Source organism: Mastigoproctus giganteus, chromosome 8 (genome assembly GCF_048544385.1).
Source record: "Mastigoproctus giganteus isolate SK-2022 chromosome 8, ASM4854438v1, whole genome shotgun sequence".
Classification (NCBI taxonomy): domain Eukaryota; kingdom Metazoa; phylum Arthropoda; class Arachnida; order Uropygi; family Thelyphonidae; genus Mastigoproctus; species Mastigoproctus giganteus.
Window position 1 is genome coordinate 122,063,308 of NC_143582.1, and position 19,342 is coordinate 122,082,649.

The 19,342-nt window shown below is 37.2% G+C and overlaps 1 protein-coding gene across 4 annotated transcripts in view; it reads left to right on the forward strand.

The window, feature by feature from the left end:
* The window catches only part of HDAC1 (histone deacetylase 1), a 318,028-nt gene that overhangs the window by 91,781 nt on the left and 206,905 nt on the right, over positions 1-19,342 (forward strand). The window lies entirely within an intron of this gene.

Sequence of the window (19,342 nt, forward strand, 5' to 3'; positions counted from 1 at the left end):
TGAAGGGGCATAAACTGAAATTGAGGAAAGAGAGTTGTCAAATTTCCACACGCTGTATGCGCGGAAATTGGACTTTAACCAACGGATATTTGATTGCTGGAACAAACTTCCATCTGTCGTTGTGGAAGGTGATAGTTTAAATTAATTGAAGGAAGAAGTGGACACTCTTTTGGATCGAATGGGTTTGTGAAATGGGAAGTTTTTTTTTTTTTTTTTTTGGCTTGCTTTCTTGCATCATAAGTCTCTATTAATGCTAGCGGTAATGCTAAATAGATGCAACATCTTTAGTATCCAAAGCATTGACAATTTTTTTTTTTTTTTTTTTTTTATAGAATCAAAATTCTTAACATAAAATAATATTTGGTAAAACTCTGGTTCTTGGGTACTAGTCCATATTTTGACATACTGATAGGAACAAAGCAGTGATTGGCAGGTGCCACTCATTACTTTCCCCGCCCACTGCCCTCTTAGGTTGATATGCCTAGGGTGTGTTTTCCCCCTCACTTGCTGCTGTTTTTATATCGGGAACTTGTTTTCTAATTTTTAAACAGTGGGATGTGGGGATAAATACCCTACCTAAGCTAAACACCCCCCTCCTTGACAATGCAGAACCATCAGAAAAAAAACGAACGGCTTCACAATAATCACTGAATCACAGAACCACAGAACTCTGCTGTACGATTACTCCATTCAAACACCATGCCAACCGTGCAGGGGAAAGTGGTACCCAATAATGGAATTTAGCTTAATATTTATTTTTTAAAAACACCCCAAACAAAAGGTATTAGAACCTATGATTATTAGCACCATGCATGGGTTGAAGGCTGGGAAGATGAAAGAAGATACTTGTTGATATTAGACTGGAATTCTGTGGATTGTAATTTTCATGAAATACATATGGAGGGTGGTTGTTCCAGAAAACGTAAGTTGAAGGGATAAATGAGGAAGAAGAAAAGTTGGTTCTGTGAGTATGAAGTTGGGCAGTAAAAGGATGCTGAATGGTTATGGCAGGTGTTTGGACTTGTTTGAAAGAGAGAGGGGTAATTATAGAAGCCGATTCAGAAGAATGGTGCCCATGGAAATAGCTGTGGAAAAGGCATGCAGCAGAAAGAGAATATCTATGAGACAGAGTGGAGAGATTTTGTTTGAGATGAGTCATTAATTAAACTAACTGCCCTCTTTCAAATGGAGTCTAGAAACCTTTCTGAGCAGTGCCCCCATAACCTTTCTGAGAAAGGTTATGGGGGCACTGCACAAAATGTGGGAACAATATTCCAAGGTAGGACAGATTTGATATTTGTACGAAGTGAGTAGCTGTTTAGGAGAAATATAATGTAAGAGTGAAGGAGAAAACCTAGTGTTTAGATGCAGAGGAAGCAATATTTGTGATGTACTTATGCCAAAAGAGACCTAGTCATCCTAGTCCCTAATAGAGATGTGTTGTCTTATCTGGAAATGTGAGTGTTATTGAAGATAAGTGTAGAGCAAAAGAATCCTTTTGGCAAGATGTAGACACAACTGAGTTTTAGAAGGATTGAAATTAACTGAGTTATATTTTGCCCACTGAAGAATTACCTGGAGATCAGCATTTAAGGAATTGGTAGTAGATGTTCAAGAAGTTGAAGTTGAAGTTTGTTCAGGGCATGGTTTTTCGAATAAGAAGGTGGAATCCAATGGCTATTATCAGCAAAACTATGGATAGGATTTCCAGTAAATGGAAGGTCATTAATACACAATAGGAAAGGATGGGAGAAAGAACTGAACCTTGGTAAATGCCAGCATTACTACAGAAGTTAGAAGACAGCCATCTGCCATCACCTGCAGTAGAGCATTGGAGAGAAAACTGGATACCCAATTACAAATACAGCCAACAGTCCATGAGATGGAAGCGTATTTAGAAAAAATTTTATGCTGAACACAATCAAAAGCCTTTGAAATGTTAAGAGCAACTGCTTGAGTTCACCAGACCTTTTCATAGAATTTGTCTATAGTGGGTAAGCTAGTGGCAATCATTAATCAGATGGAAGGTTTCAACATAGTTTAGGAGTTGGCAGTTATTGGATTTCTCCATTTTTTAAAAAAGATGATACAGAACAGGAGTTAGCTCAGTTTTTGAGAATTTGGAGAAATACCATCAGAATCTGGAGATTTCTTGTCATCATGATTGTTCATAATTCTTTTCATATCTTTTTAATGGAAAACTACAGGGGCTTTGAATGGAGTATACTGAGAGGGGTCAAGGTAATTTACCAAGGTCATCAATACAAGAGTAAGAAATAAAATAGGATGCTTGCAGGTCAGCTTTATCTTTAGCTGAGGTGACAATGGAACCAACCGATTTTACCAGAAGTGGGAGTCCTCTTAAAGCAACTATTGGGTAAAAGTTGTGCCCAGTAGTTGCTTTAACAGGACACCAGAATGCTCGACTACCATTTGAACACAAAGCAAGTTTTCTACTTTTAGCCTATTCAAAATCTAGTTTGAACTGATTAACAACTCCTTTTCAATTGTTACGAAGTTTAGTGTAGGGAGAAAATGAAGCTGGAGATTTGGATGCAAGCTAATTGTGATAGGCAGTGTTATTATCTTGAATAGCCTTAGTGTATTTATTTGAAAACCAGGGTTTAGATGAAGAAAGAGATTTTAAGGTGGTGCTAGAATAAAGGATTTCATCCCTACAAGAATAATTTCACTGACATGATCTGAGCAAACATTGATATCAGAAGATTTAAAGCTATTCCAACCAAGGAAAAGAAGAGTACAAATCTGTAATGTCCAACAACACAAAGCAGAGAATGGCGAAGAGAGAAAGGCACCATTGGAGAAGAGACCATTACTAAGTTGTGATCTAAGGTGCCTAGAGTATCATTCATCTGGACCTTGCACTTGGAAGGGTTTTTAGGAAGAAAAAGACCAAGAATAATTTCCCACAAATGAAATGAGTGTAATGGCCATAAGCACCCACCATTTCATTGGTGGGCTTTCAAATGCACTTTTCTCCAATATCTTGATTGGTGTTCTTGTAGGTAAATAAACAATCTATGGAAGATCATTAGTAATTGCAAAAGCCTCGGCATCTCTACCATCTGGGTTCATGTGACTAGAAAAGTGAGGCTAGCTGGAGTTGTGAATATTAAAATCACCAAGAAAAATTACTTTGTTTGGAAAGTTTTGACTGGAGAAAGTCGAGCTTCAAAGCAGAGGAAGCGAAAGAGTTCCCAGTGATTGGTGGAATTGGGAGTTTGATAGAGGCAACAGATAAATTTGACAGAACGTGGTAGAGAGCTTTTAAACCAGAGAAAATCAGGAGGAGAAGATTCCAAATTACCAAGTCTCTGACAGGGAATATTAGAGGGTACATATGTGCAAGTTCCATCTTCAGAGCAGAAGGAATTGTACAGTGAATAATTAGGACAACTGATATGATTGAATCAACTGGTTGAATCAACTGATAATTGGGATTCTGTCTGAATAAGTAAGTGGAGCTTGGCAGACTGTAAGTTGAAATGGGCATCATTGAGATTTGAACTGAGACTATGTATGTTTGTGAAGTGAATGAGGAAGTATTTGAGAGGTTTAGATCTTGTTGCAGATAAGTTCGTTATATTAGTTTGACTATTCGTGATGTATTTAGTTGGAAAGAAATAGTGGGGGGGGGGGAGATTTGATGTATGAAGTAATGAAATTTTTGTAAATGAAGCAAAGTAAGAATGTATTCAGCTCCTTTGTATAATGTGTCCTTGACAATGCCCCTTGCAAAAGAGTCAGCATCTCTACCACTTTGACTCCCTCTAGTCAATATCTGGCAGAGTAGACGCTGTGAGATTATACACTAGCTGATCCAGATGCTTCCTGTCATTACCAATAGGCTTGGCCCAGTGGACTTTCTAGTGGCTTGCGTGCTAACACTGTTTTAGAGCTGATGTTTTAGTGATATATCATGTAACCATGTTCCCTACCATGTCAGAATGGGCTCTTGTGGACAAGGGAGTCCTTGTTGTATATCTCTAAAAGTAGCTATTCATGCAGATGCTTTTATGAAAATCTTTTTTACCCAGGAGTACTTATTAACTTCAACAAATTTCTCCAGAATTGTTTCCACAAACTTATGTAAAGACTAAGCAAGTATTGTGGATTTGGTTTTTATAGGAAATCTATAATGCACGAATTGCTTTTATCATATATTTCTAGTGGCACTAACAAAAATTCCTAGTCTGTCAATAATTAACTTCAAAAAATCATTGCAGTTATTATGGCTACTTATTTGTGTGATTGGAGCAATTCACATTTTCAAGAACTTTGCATGAATGCAGAGGAGAAGATTCTCCATTTAATTTTCCACAAATGAAATGAGTATAATGACCATAAGCATCCGCCATTTCATCGGTGGGCATTCAAATGCACTTTTCTCCGATATCTTTAATTTTGGGAATAATGCAGTTATAAACATCATTAAGATAATTTCTTAAGTTAAATTCATCTGGAATGTTTTTATTTCTAGAATATAAATAAAAACAAATCATAATAGAGCTAATGGAAACATGTTGCTACCTGGAAAGAGGGATGATGAATTTTACTGTGATATGTACAGTGTATTTAGAAAGGATTGGGAAGATAGAAGGGGTAATGGGGATATGTTTCTTATCAAAAGCAGCCTCAGTGTGACAAAAGCTTTCACAGATTCAAAAGCTATGCATGCATGATAGTGTGGAATCTGTGTGGTATGAATTAGTTGGAAGCAATGATATGAGAGTGGAAGTAATCTACAGACCAGACTGTGAAGATAATGATTAAAGCTTGTACAAACAAATGGAATGAGCTGGCAAATATGATTGTCATATTATGGGCGATTTCAGTTTGCCCCTAACTGATTGGGATAAGTGAGAGGTAAACTCACTGTTTGGTTGCTATTTGTATCAGCATGTTATGGAAAGTATTAGGGCCAAGAATATTCTAGGCCTGATCATCACCCACAATCCAGATGGCATCATGGGGTTTGACGTCCTTTGACAATTTATAATCATCCCATGCATTTTTATTTCTGCTACCACTCTCATTTCATGTGATATCCATTTAGGTGTGAATCTTGAACAATATCTCTTAGGTGGCAAAAAATGCTTACTTGTTGCTATGATTGCTTCTCTGAATACTTCCCTTTCAGTGTTTATATTTTTTAACATCAGTTGCTCCCAGAAGAAGAGTTTTTGAAGTGTTTTCACCCCATTATAATTGCCTTTGAGAAAAAAAATACTTTCTCTTTACTCTTGATGGTAATTATTTCTGTCAGTAAATCCCACAAGAACACTGTGGTCACTGCCACATAAATGTTCCTTAATTTGAAGATTCTTAATACATGATGAATTACTGCCAATAACAAGATCAGGAGCATTTGTTTCTTTTATTGCATCTCTAAAGTTGACGTACAAAGAACTCATCTACCAAATCCAGAAATGTTCAGCTACTGAATGAGCTTCTGACTCACAAGTTCTAGTTTATATTTAGAAGTATCCTCAACCATGAGGCATCCAATGTTATGAATTCAAACTTTTATATCAGAGCTTGTAATAGTTGATATTAAAAAAGAAAAAAAAAAAAAAAAAAAAAAGACTTAAGTGTAGACTTTGTCACTAAGTTGTAGATTGAAGACAAGAAGTGTAACTATCTACAGGATAGTTACTGCATGATCTTACTCTCTGCTGAAATACTCTACTTCCCATCTGAAGCTATCAGTAGAGTATTTCTAAAATGACTGAGTTTGCACTTAGTTTGGAGTTTCCCCTAGTTTAGTCATGCATGTGTGGAAACTAACTGTTTCTGTCAGTGGTTGACTATAAGTGTAAAACAATCTCAAAGAACATTCTAGACATCTATAAAAAAAAAAATAAATAAAATGGTTATGTTTCAGGATTTCAAGTTAATAATACATATGTTTCAAAATTCTCTCTCAATTATCACACTATTTAATGCATGGTTAGTGGAATAGTATCATGTTTTTATGTAAGTGAATCACTGAATTGGTGAAAATGGCATCGTTTTTATCATATCTCATGTTGTGAATGAAATACTTTCACAATGAGTTGTCTGTTGCACTACCTTGAATAAGCAATGCTTCACAAGTGGAGAAGACTATTGTTACTTATTCTCAGTGTATACCACCACCCAGACAGCAGTTTCAAAGCTATATGGCCTATCATCGGTGGGTAGGTAGGTACCCTGGTGTTGCAATAAGTGACAACCCAGTTATGAAGTATGACTATAATATGAGAGATGCCAGATGGTATATAACAGTATTAACTGAAAAAATTTGGAAGGGGCCTCTCATTACTGCCAGTAATGCCTGGCTACTACTGCTGATTGGGGAAAATTGACATTATTGATAGCATCACAGTGGTCTCTTTTAGCCTATCTTCCGGATGATGGATTGTTCACTGACATAGTCCACATTACAGTTCCATTATGGTAACAACATAAATTACTTGAATTTTCTTTGTTGGTGATATGTACATTTTTAGAGAAAGGATGTAAGGTTAGTAATTTCCTATCTGTAGTTTGTATAGCAGAATTCTAAAGAGTCATAACTCCTTAGGATTCTGGCTGTACCCCAAGATTTTTTGGGGTAAAAAGGAATGCAGGCAGTACTGGCAGGGTGAGTCTCCACATGTGGAAGATGAGTAGTTTGTGATATAATATTAGATTTACTAAGATCTGATTTAACCCTCTCAGTTTTTTTTAGTTTGTCTACTTCATTAGAGCACTGAGACCAAGCTTATTTATTAATGCTCAGACAACATTGTGCCACTGAGTACTATATGAAATGAATTATGTTGTATTGTCCTGTGCATGTAGGCTGACAGTATACTGATGTTTTTAAATGCGAACCCGTGTTTTAGATCCTAGCATCTAAAAATGGAAGTGTGTAGTTTTTCTTGATTTAAATGGTTAATTTTAAAACATCTGATTTATTGAGATGGGCCGAGAATGCTGTCTTGCTGCCCTGAGGAAATATGTGGAATATATTGTTGATATATCTCCTCCATAGGGTAATAGGAAAGGGGAGATAAAGAAGGGCATCAGATTCAAAATCCTCCATGATAAGTTTTACCACGGGATTGTTTGTATATGTTGTTTTCAAAACTAAACTTATTTTGGTGTACGCTGACAACACTTTACTAACTCCCACCCTGCCTGGAGCTAAAATTACATATGCTATAAATGACAGGATTGCTGAGTTAGCTTTTTACCTTGAACAGTTTTGTGCCTAAACTTCAGTAAATCTGAAATGAAGATAGTCTCTTTAAAGCTGTCACTAGCCAAAATTCATCACTCTTTTCGTGGAGCCCTGATCCCATAGTGAACAGTCACAAAGGCCTTGGGGTTATCTTGATCTAAAACTTAGATTCTGTCAGCATATTGAGGTGCTAGTAACAAGGATGCATAGCCCTAGATGGTGCACCGAACAAAACCTTCTGTATGAAAATGATTTTAGAACAATGAAGAAATATATCCAGACTAATTTACCCTATTTATCATATGCTCTGTGCAGCAGAAATTTGGGCATCAGCAGCCTGATAGTCAAGAATAAAAGTTTATTTAAGCACATATGTAGCACTTCACAAATGTCTGCTAGTAAGTTTGATTCTATTACTCAGGTGATGATCACTTTCCAGTTGTTGATGGACACTTTTCAAGGCACAGGTTATGGGGCTATAACCCCGGGGGCTCACATCTGGTGAGTATGGGCTTGGCACACCCAGGGTCCTGAGCTGGATATCATCATTCTTCTCTTTCTTGGTGATCCCTTCTACTTTTGTCTCTCTCTCTCTCTCTCTCTCTCTCTCTCTCTCTCAGGCTAACTCGGGAGCTTTTTTTTTTTTTTCCTGGTGGAGCATAAGCCTCAGGCTTTCTTGCATCATATGGCTATTAATAATAATAATATAAAGGAGGTTTTGTTTATTGATCATTTTCTCAAAAATTGTATGAAATGTTGGTTTGAAGGTTACTGTAAAGTATGTTCTTCCTGTCAGAGACTTTTTATGGTAGATAAGAAGTGTGAAAAATCATCAGTAGGGGTACTGATGCTGTGCCCCATTACATCCAGCATCAGTAGGGGTACTGATGCTAGATGAAATGGGGTACAAGGGGATATCTAGGGGTATTCTTTACCAACTTCAGAATTAATCTGAAGTGTTTTGAAAGATTATATGATGCAGTTGTCTGTTATCTACTACCATTCAAAGAAGGCATGGTTGAATGCCAGCATATTTTCTGACTGGTTTTTCAAGCATTTTGTCCCTGAAGTACATCGATATCAGCAAGAGGTCTTAAAGGCCCTTCTTTTATTAGATAATGCTCCTGCTCACCCAGTTGCCAAGAAATTAGTCAGCAGTGTGAGAAGACCCGTACCATGTTTCTTCCTCCTAATACAGTCTCTCTCATACAACCCATGGATCAAGGAGTCATAGTTTCATGCAAGAAGCTCTACCAGTGATGGTTCCTGAATGAAGTTTTGGTCATCATTGAGGAGGAAGAAGACTCAGTTTTAAATAGCATAACGCTTAATGAGTGGTACTCACCTTAGATAATCTGCTATGTTACGTGGAATAGGATGGAAGAATGATTTGAGGCTTAAGTAGTTTAAAATAATTTAGAATAAGTTAAGATTATGAATGTGTGAACACGGAATTAAAATATGCTCAAGGAAGTAGAAGTGCACAACTTCGTTTCTGGTTGTCATTGAAGAATTAATTTAAACTTTAAAGATATTTAAAAATATGAAATATATGAGACCGGTGAAGCCAAAAGTCATGAACGACCGACTTTCATATTAACGTCATCAGTTGGTAATACCAAAGTGAGAAGAAAACGCGTGTTTTAAAGACTTCTAAGTTCCCATGATGCACTTCGTAACATGTGGGAATCTCAAGTGCGTGAGATTCCAGACCTGGGAGAGGTTGGTGGGTAGTTTCGTATTTATGACGTTAAGTTTAGTATTACGGCAGCACCATTCTATAATGAGAGCTTCATATTGAAAGGTTTTGTAACTGGATTTTAATTTTACAATTGTGATGGCCTAATCAACTAAGGGGTTATGGTTGTGAGAATGGACGTGTTGTGTGTGTTCGGTACTAGATTGGCTAGTCCTAAAGCTGTTATAATGGTAGTAAGCTCGTGTGTTGGAAGGTTTTGTGGAACCATACTTTGTGGTGGTGCTCCCGATGTAGCATGCATTGCAACCTTGTTGACACTTAATTAAATATACAGTATTGTTCATGCCATTTATAGGGTTTTTGTGTGTTTCTTTATATGTATTAAACAGTGACTCTAACTTATTGTATGAAGAAAATATGAGTGTAATATCAGTGCCTGCAAACACTTGGCGGAATTGTCTAGCAAGACTATTGTGATAGGGAAGAATGATGCTCATGTTCTCCTTTGTGTTGTATTTAGATACTCTAGTGACATTATTCTTTACAGCAGAAATTATGTGTTGGATTAATTGTAACGGATATTTTCTGGTCATGAACTTTTTTGTGAGATATTGTAATTCGGTAGATAAATCATCTTGTGAAGAACTGTACTTTATAGCATTGTGAATTTGATTATAAAGGATGGCCTTTTTTGTACTAAGTGGGTGATGTGATTTGGAATGTAAATATTTTCCTGTGTGTGTTTTTCCTGTAAATCCTAGTTCCTAGTTTGGTGCCTGTTTTGTATATTGTGAATACCCTGTAATATCTTAGAACTTACTTCGTTTTTACTTGAAGCTAGACATTTTCGGTATCAAAACCAAATATTCGAACAAATATTTGGCCTCCCCATGGGACTAGTAATTTCAGCCCCCTTATCAGAGATTTATTTAGCAACTATCGAAAACCAAGTACTACAACCTTACCCTTCAGGGATTAAACTTTATATGCATTATGCAGATGACATACTTCTAATAGGAGACAGAACTACAATTGATAATCTCTTTATTAAATTCAACACAATACATGATAGATTAAAATACACACTCGAAACAGAAGTCGACAACAAAATCAGTTTCCTTAACCTCACAATATACAAAACAGGCACCGAACTAGGATTTACAGGAAAAACACACACAGGGAAATATTTACATTTCAAATCATATCACCCACTTAGTACAAAAAAGGCCGTCCTTTATAATCAAATTCACAACGCTGTAAAGTACAGTTCTTTACAAGATGATGACGTTAATATGAAAGCCGGTTGTTCATGACTTTTGGCTTCACCGGTCTCATATATTTCATATTTTTAAATATCTTTAAAGTTTAAATTAATTCTTCAATGACAACCAGGAACAAAGATGTGCACTTCTACTTCCTTGAGCATATTTTAATTCCGTGTTCACACATTCATAATCTTAACTTATTCTAAATTATTTTAAACTACTTAAGCCTCAAATCATTCTTTCATCCTATTCCACGTAACGTAGCAGATTATCTAAGGTGAGTACCGCTCATTAAACTTTATGCTATTTAAAACTTTGAGTCAATTTCAAATGGTACATTAAGACATTCTATAACTTATCTGAGGAGGAAGAAGACTTAGTGAAGACACAAGATTCCAGCAGACTCTGCAAAACAAAAAATTATAACATCAAGTCAGCAATTTGCAACTTTGTTGACTCTTTGAATGACATAAAAACCACCACCACACTGGTTCATTGCTGGAAGAAGTTGCCTTTTGACAGTTACCTTGACATTCTGATTTTGAAGGGTTTAAGCCTGCCGACTTCAACCAAATGCTATGCCGTGCAGAGAGAGAGAGAGAGAGAGAGAGAGAGAGAGAGAGAGAGAGAGAGAGAGAGAGAGAGAGAGAGAGAGAGGTGCTACAGTGTAGGACGTAACTGACTGGCTAGAGGAAAGTGACATAGATCCAGGCTACCAGATCTTGACAACAGAGGAGATTGCTGATGAAGTGAGAGTTGGTGACATTGAGGGGGCATCCAGTGATGAAGAAGAGGAAGAAATGATTAACAAACCAAAAAGGACAGCAGTGCGAGAGGCACTTGATCTTGTTATTCAGTATAACAGCCTTTCAGACAACAATGAAATCCAGCCCCACTACCACCATAAGGTCATAAGGGAGGTAAACATATGAAGCTGGACACATTCTTCAAACCTATTGCTGCTCCTGCCTCATCATCACAGCAGGCCACTTCAGTGGAGCTAAGGAGCCCCACCGACACAGAATAAATTATTCTGAGTCCCACTTTATGATCACAGCATAACACACTCAGTTCTATCTCCATCAAGGTAAGAGAAAATATTTTTGATTTTTGTTACATAATTTATTTATTCTAGTATATTTATTTTTACCTATTGTAAGTAATGTATGTGCATTGTGTGAACACTACCTATTATATTAATCCTGTTTACTATGGACACCATACAGTTAAATGTTTCTTTAAATATTCATTCGGAAAATTCGGACTCCCGGGTTTTTTGGACAACCCTTTCTCCCTATTAGTCCATGAAATTGAGGGTCATCAGTATATACACACACAGTATAACCTAACAGAAAATATAAAAAAAAGGTAAAAACTTATTATAAAATGTAAGAAAATTATAAAAATAGAATGTAAGTAGAGTGAGAATGCCTATTATGAATAAAGTAAATGTCTCCCCCATGATAGGATGATGGGCAGATGGTCTATGCCCCTGCCCATCCAAGCAGACACCATGCTGTGGCTATTTAGCTGGCATGGTGTGGGATGCTGACTCTGGCCATCATGGCTTGCATCCTGGCCTGTGTAGAATAGAGCACCAATGCAGGCACTCCCACCCTGTGTTCTTTCTTTCCTACCATCTGGGTTTGTTGATCTCTCACTCCCACATCCCCTTCCCCCAACCTGGGTTACACCCTCTCTCCCCTTTGCTTGGTAGGTTTCTCGCTGCCAGCTATCATATCCCACATCCCCTTCCCCCAACCTGGGTTACACCTAGGGGTCCTGTGACCTAGGGGTCCCCTTTTGTTCCCCCGTTCACTCAGATGGGCACCTTCACTACTGTGCTTCTATCCTTCTACTGTTTTCCTCCTCCAACTTCCTCTTTCTTCCCACTGCCCCTTCTAACTTTAACTTTGGATGGCCAGTGCAATGAGTGAATATCTAGTGTGACACAAGCACCGGGAAAACAGAATTGAGAGTAGGAGTGTGTTATAAGTCTAATGACTGTAATGAGTATAACAAATGACTAGATTGACAAATAGTGTGGATCAGCAAATCAAATTATTATTTTTTTTATGACAACCTGAAACATGAAAAGTACTAGAACCTCTAGTACTTAGTATTTTTATGAAATACACATTTTTTTTTTTTTTTTTTTTTTTGTAGTTATTGGCTCATCGGCTTCTGTGGCCATAATGCACCTCCCAAAGTTTTTGCAGTACTTTGATCCAAGCCCGAGGTGGGATTCGAACCCGCGACCTTTGGGTTGCTAGGCAGGCACTTTAACCCACCCGGCTAGCCCGGTCGGCAAAATACACGTGAAGGAAAGTTGTCCAGAAAGCTGAAGTTGAAGAGATAAATGAGTAAGAAGAAAAGTTGGTTCTATAAGTTTGAAGTTGTACGGTAAATGGATGATGACGTGTTGTGTTATGTCTTCAGACTGGTTTGGAATAAAAAGGGGAATTACAGATGTCAATTCAGAGGAACATGAAAGCATCTGTAGAAAAGGCAGAAGTAGAACGTCTGTAAGAGACTGGAGGACTTTGTGAGAGATGCATCATTAATTAATCTGACAACCCTTTTTTGAATGGAGTCTAGAAGCCTGAGAACAATAAACTATGTTTGGGCAGATTTGAGATTTGTATAGAGTGAGTAGTTGTTTAGAAGAAAAGTAGCACTGAGAGTGAAAAGGAAAACCAGTTTTTTAGATGCAGAGGAAGCAGTATTTGTGACGTGCTTATGCCAAGACAGATTAGAAGTCAGGATAATCCTTAGTAGGGATATGTGATCTTGTCTAGAAATCTGAGTGTCGTCGAAGATAAGCATAGGATCAGAAGAATCAGTTTTTGTGAGATATAAGACAGCCGAGATTTAGAAGGATTGAAATTAGCTAAGTTTTTTTCCCCTCTCCATTGGAGAATTACTTGGAGATTGCATTTAAGGAATTGGTGGGATATTAGCATTAGTAGAGGCACATGATGCAAGAAAGCAAGCTTATACAGTATCAGCAAAAAAAAAAAAAAATTCCATTTCACTGATCCATTCATTCCAAATGTTTGTCCGGTTCTGCCTTGAATTTATTTAATCAACTTCCACAACAACAGGTAGAAGTTTGTTCCAGCAATCAATTACCTGCTGGCTAAAGGCAAACTTCTGCACATCTATTCTACAACTGGCTTTCCTCAATTTGAATCTGTGCCCCCCCTTAGGTTTGTAATCTGAACAAGAGGAAGAATCCCATCAGCATTGAAAATATTTGAGAAGTTGAAGCTGTTCGTATATGGAAAGGTTTCTCAAACTGGAAAGTAGAATGCAATGTGCTGTCATCAGCAAAATCATAAGATTTCCAGTCAGTGGAAGAAGGTCATTAATAATTAATATACAAGAGGAAAAGAGTAGGAGAAAGAACTGAACCTTGTTGAATATCAACATTAGTAGAAAAGTTAGGAGGAGAGAGAGAGAGAGAGAGAGAGAGAGAGAGAGAGAGAGAGAGCGCGCATGCGTGAGCCATCTATCATAACATGTAACAAGCAGTCAGAGAGAGAGAGAGAGAGAGAGAGAGACACACACACAACTGGATACCTAATTGCAGCAAGCAGTTGGCTGTCTATAAGATGAACGCTTGTTTAGAAGGGCGCCTCCGTAGCCAGGTGGGCAGGAGCAGTAGTGCATAGCACACGCTTCTTGATTAGACCGGGGTTCGAACCCGTGACCACCAAATACGGAGAATGCGGAAAGGTCAGGGAATGACCACCGCATATCCCCGAAGCAATATGGCCTTAGTTGCTAATGCTCCTAAAAACCAAAAAAAAAATAACCAAATAGCTTGTTTAGAAGACCATTATGCGAAACAGTCAAAAGCCTTAGAAATGTCAAGAGCAACTGTTTAAACTTTACAAAACCTTTCTATTAAATTTGTTCACAGATGGTAATATATGCCAGAATATCACTAGTGGATTGACACTGATTGAATACATATTGGTGGATATTGATCTAATGGAAGGTTTTGAGATAATTTAGGAGTTGGTGGTTAATGGATTTATCCATTACTTCAGAAAGAATAGGGTGAGTGCATGATAATTGGATGGGACATATTTGTCACCTTCTTTTAGGAACTGCCTGGATATGAGGAAATTTCCAAGCAAAAGAAAAATAAAACAGCAGTGAATAAGAAAATTTAAATAGTGACATAGAACAGGATTAAGCTCAGGAGCAGAGCTTTTGTTAAGCTATTGATTAAGCACAGGAGCATAGAGAAATACCATTATGAGCCGGAGCTTTCTTGGTATCAAGTCTGTTCAACTTCTCCTGACATCCTTTTGATAGAAAACCACAGGAGATATTGAGTGAAGAGTGTATGGGAGGGGTAGGAGATGGTTTTCCAAGATTGTCAATACAGGAGTTAGAAGAAAAACAGGATGCTAGTAAGTCAGCTTTATCTTTAGCTGAAGAGGCAATGGAATCATTGCCTCTTCAGGTTTTTAAAGAGGTGGGACCATAGATGGGCAAAAGTTGTGGCCAATTGACTTTAGCAAGAGACCATAATGCTCGATTACGATTTATACAAGAGGCCAGTTTTCTATTTGTAGCCTGTTCAAAATCTAGTTTAGACTGATTAATTACTGCTTTGTAATTAGTGTGAACTTTAGTGTAGGCAGAAAATAAATCTGGAGATTGGATGCAAGCCACTTGTGATATGAAACATTTTTATTTTTAACAGTCATAGCACAGTTATTGGAAAACCAAAGTTTAGATAAAGGACAAGATTTTCGAGTGGCGTGTGGAATAAAGGATTTCACCCTTTGCAAGAATAATTTTGCTGACATGATCTGAGCAAACACTGACATCAGGAGATTTAAAACAGTAATCCAGCCAAGGAAAAGTAGAATAGAAATTTTGTAGCTTATCTAATTTTATTTCTTGTAATAGCAAACAATGCAAGGATGAGAAGGGCCAAGAGAGAAGGACTCCATGTAAGAAGAGACCATCACTAATTTGTGATCAAATGTACCCAGAGGAACACTTAGCATCTAAACTACCTGGGTTGCTGTGAGTAGAAACTGAAGCCAACTGAGCTGTGCACATTAAAATCACCAAGGAAAATTACTTCACCATTTGTAAAGTTAGATTGGATAAAATCACTTTTCTAAATGGTGGAAGTCAAAAAGTTCCAAGTGGTTAATGGATTATGGAGGCAGTAGATGAATGTCAGAATGGAATAAAGAGATTTTAAGCCAGAGAAGATCAAAAAGACGATACTCCAAATGACTAAGTTTCTAACATTAGTAGATCATTAGTAGAGGCACGTGATGCAAGAAAGCAAGCTTATACAGCATCAGCCAAAAAAAAAAAAAAAAAAAAAACCCTTCCTATTTCATTGATCCATTCATTCCAAATGTTTGTCTAGTTCTGCCTTGAATTTATTTAAGCTACCAACTTCCGCAACAACAGATGGAAGTTTGTTCCAGCAATCAAGTACCCATTGGCTAAAGGCAAACTTCCGTACATCTATTCCACAACTGTCTTTCCTCAATTTAAATTTATGCCCCCTCAGGTTTGTAATCTGAGCAAGAGGAAGAATCCCATTAGCATTAAGCCTGCTCAATCCATTCAAGGCCTTATACACCTCAATCAGATTGCCTTGCAGGCGATCTGATTGAGGTGTATGAGGTGCCTAGTCTCTAGAAGCTGCAGTTAGCAGAACTTAAGCCCTTCTTCATAAGAGCACCCCCTTTGTTCCCTTCACCAGTCTTGTTGCCCTTCTCTCTACTCATTCTAGCAACTCTACAGGCTAACTGGGAATATCAGAGTGATTAAGGCAACTGATAATTAGAATTCTGTCAAAAAAAGTAAGTTGGGCATGGCAGAACTAGTGGACATCGTTGAAATTGGAACTGATACCAGGTATATTTCTGAAATGAATGAGAATTTCTGGGATGTTTAGATCTTTTTTGCATTTCAGTTTGTTTAATTGGTTTGACTATTCATGATGTATTCATGAATAGTAAAGTAAAAGGGTATGAAGTATTGAAATTTTTCAGTATGCTGTACACACAAAATAATCCCAACTCCTGGAACTATGTGAATTCTTCATTGCTCTCCATGTGCACACTACTCAGTCTCCAATCACTATCTGGCCAATTAGCAGCAGCAAGATTATACTCTAGTTGATTCGATGATTATGAATATTAGGATGCCTTCAAAATAGGTACCAATAGGTTCTGTCCAGTGACCTATCTAGCGGCCAGCCTGAGAACAGCATTTTAGTTATTTCCCCCGAAATATAAGGGAAATTGGATTTTGCTGTGATGCCCATCATAACTCCAAAAGACATCAATCGTACTGCATAATGGAAGAGATTGGGGTTGCCCGAGTTTTGCTAACAACGCTAAACATGGGGCTCACCACTTCAAGCCTCTGATAAGAAAGGTCGTAATGCATCACTTGATGCGAGTCGTCTACTACAAGCAGAGGTACAAGCAGAGGTTTCGGTTTTCATGGAACAACTGTACTTCACAGAAATTTGGGACATTTCACTCACAAATGTCACCTGAATATCAGTTCCATTAGTGTTTTAGGCTCCCATTTATCAAGCACTATATTTTTATGCATGACCAAAGGCTTGTGACAAGCCTCAAGAACCATTTAGCAGGCAAAATGTCTTGTAATAGGCAATTTTAACTTTACAGATATTGAATGGAACTTATTGGTTCGTCACTTACATAGTAATAAGACCCCCCCCCTTCCCCCTGGCAAATGCAGAAACCTCTGCTTTCTTTCATCCTTTAGCCATTATAATTGTAATACTATTATAATAATTAACAAAAAATTTAATCATTAATATAACTTTGGGCATTATTACGTAACAGTTTCAGTTCCTAATGCTGTGCAAATCCTAATCAATTCCTAATGCTGTGAAAAATTTTAGGCATCTACTGAAAATGTGAGTGGCCTATTATTCGATAGTTGGATATGGGTATTTTTTTAGTAGGCATTAATTTTGAAGTTTATTTTTTAATGTGCAATTCTGAAACTCCTTGAACTGATGTGTTAAAGGAATTAAAAATTTTTGAAATTTATGACAGCTTGTGCCATTCAAATTCTTTAAAATGAATGCTGCAATTTTTAAAAAAAAAATAAGAGTTGTTCCACTTTGTAACAAGAACATTTAAATTAATAAAAAGCAGTTGAATAAGTAGCTATATTTAAATTAAAACTTCTCTTTTAAAAGTTAAGAATTTTAACTTTTAAAAATGAACAAACAGTTGAGAAGCAGGTGATGCATAAATAGGTTTGTGTTGTATTGAGTTTAATGTTTAAAGGCATCGCAAATGCTTTATGGGGTAGATTGATGTCGAGTAGTCCCTTGAGAAAGGGAGAAAAAAGCCAACTTCAAATTTTTAAGTTAAAAGTAACCACTCTGCATTGGTTTTGACATCTGTAAACTAATAGCTGTTTTTAACTCAGTTAAAATTATGCTGATTTCAAAAACGTTATTCATTTTTTTCCTGTCACATACCGTTTTTTCACAAATCATTTAAGTTGATGTCATGAGTTGTATTATTGTTTATTAGGAGTAAATGCTTAGAACTTGGATAAATCTTCACATGTTGCCAACATTTGAAGATTTAGACACGATCATTTTCCAACATGGAGTCCTTCAGCAGGCTGCACCCACTGAAGGACTCCATTCCTCCTGCCAATGTATGACCATCCCACTTGTTTCTCATCTTCACTGCCAGTCCCATCAGCTCATCTGACATCTATTTAGGTTTTATATTTCTGTTAAACTTATTAATGTATGTGTTACTTACGGGAGTGCAGTGGCACACGCTCTTTGAGTAGACCGGGGTTCAAGCCCCTGACTGCTAAATATGGTCGATCTGCCAACCTGCACTGGACCAGCATGGCAGATTATGGTCCATTTCCCTCAGCATAAATTGTTGAGGAGGCTTCCATCCTGCAGTGGGTTGATAATGGCTGCAATTTATTTATTTATTTTATTTTACTTATGTTTATCTGATAAAGTTGATTAATTTGTTTTTATTTGGTTTTTAAAATTGCTTAGAAAATGAAAGTTGTAGTCTGCTGCCATTATTATAGTATTGATATAAGAATAATATAAATATGGCATAGAATTATAATATTTATAGAATGATATAAATGTGATTTAGAAATAGCCATGTGTATAATTCTGTATGCATAGTTATGTTTGAAGTCCACTGGTGTTTTGTTAGGCCCATAAACTGTAAATAATGTAATCTGAAATGGCATAGTTTGTACTGCCATCAAACAAGTGGGATTAATGTACCATTATTATTATTTTTCTCTCGTAGTGCCGACCAGGCTAGCCGGGTGGGTAAAGTGCCTGCCTGGCAACCCAAAGGTCGCGGGTTCGAATCCCGCCTCGGGCTTGGATCAGAGTACTGCAAAAACCTTGGTAGGTGCATTATGGCCACAGAAGCCGATGCGCCAACAACTAACTAAAATAAAAATAATAAATCTCGTAGTTTTGGGTGTTGTTTTTAAATTTAATTTAGGCTAAAATCATCTCTCAGACTACTGCAGTAGTTAATTTAATGAATTTGGTCATTATGAGCTCAGTGACTGAGTCTATGATTATGCTGTTGAAACTAAGGTCCAGCACCACTTTGCTTATTGGAGGCTTGAAGTGGTGAAACCCATGTTTAGTCTCTAGAGCAAAGTTTCCGGCATCCCGCTCTCCCCATACTTCTCCTTCAACCCATGCACGGTACTAAGTACTATAGGTTTTGATACCTTTCGTGTTTGGGGTTTTCATTAAAAAAAAAAAAAAAAAAAGTTTTTCAAGTGAAAGGTCTAGGTTCACAGTGGCCAAAATGTCGATGACAGAGTTGCTGAAATTTAAAACAGTCGTTGGTCAATTTCTTCTATTTCTCAGACATTCACTTTGAATTCACTTCTGCATCAGATGTCGAATCACAAATTCTAAAAAAGTGCACTGGGGTGACTGCAATGAAAAAGTGAGGAGGAAATGGTATGATTAGCTGGGTTCAGCATTAAGAAAATGCTACAGCCCAGTCTGTGATCACTGTAACTGAATTTTTGTTTAAATGTCAGATTCTCTGTCAGATACATCTGATTCCCTTCTGAAAATTGAAATCGTTTCTC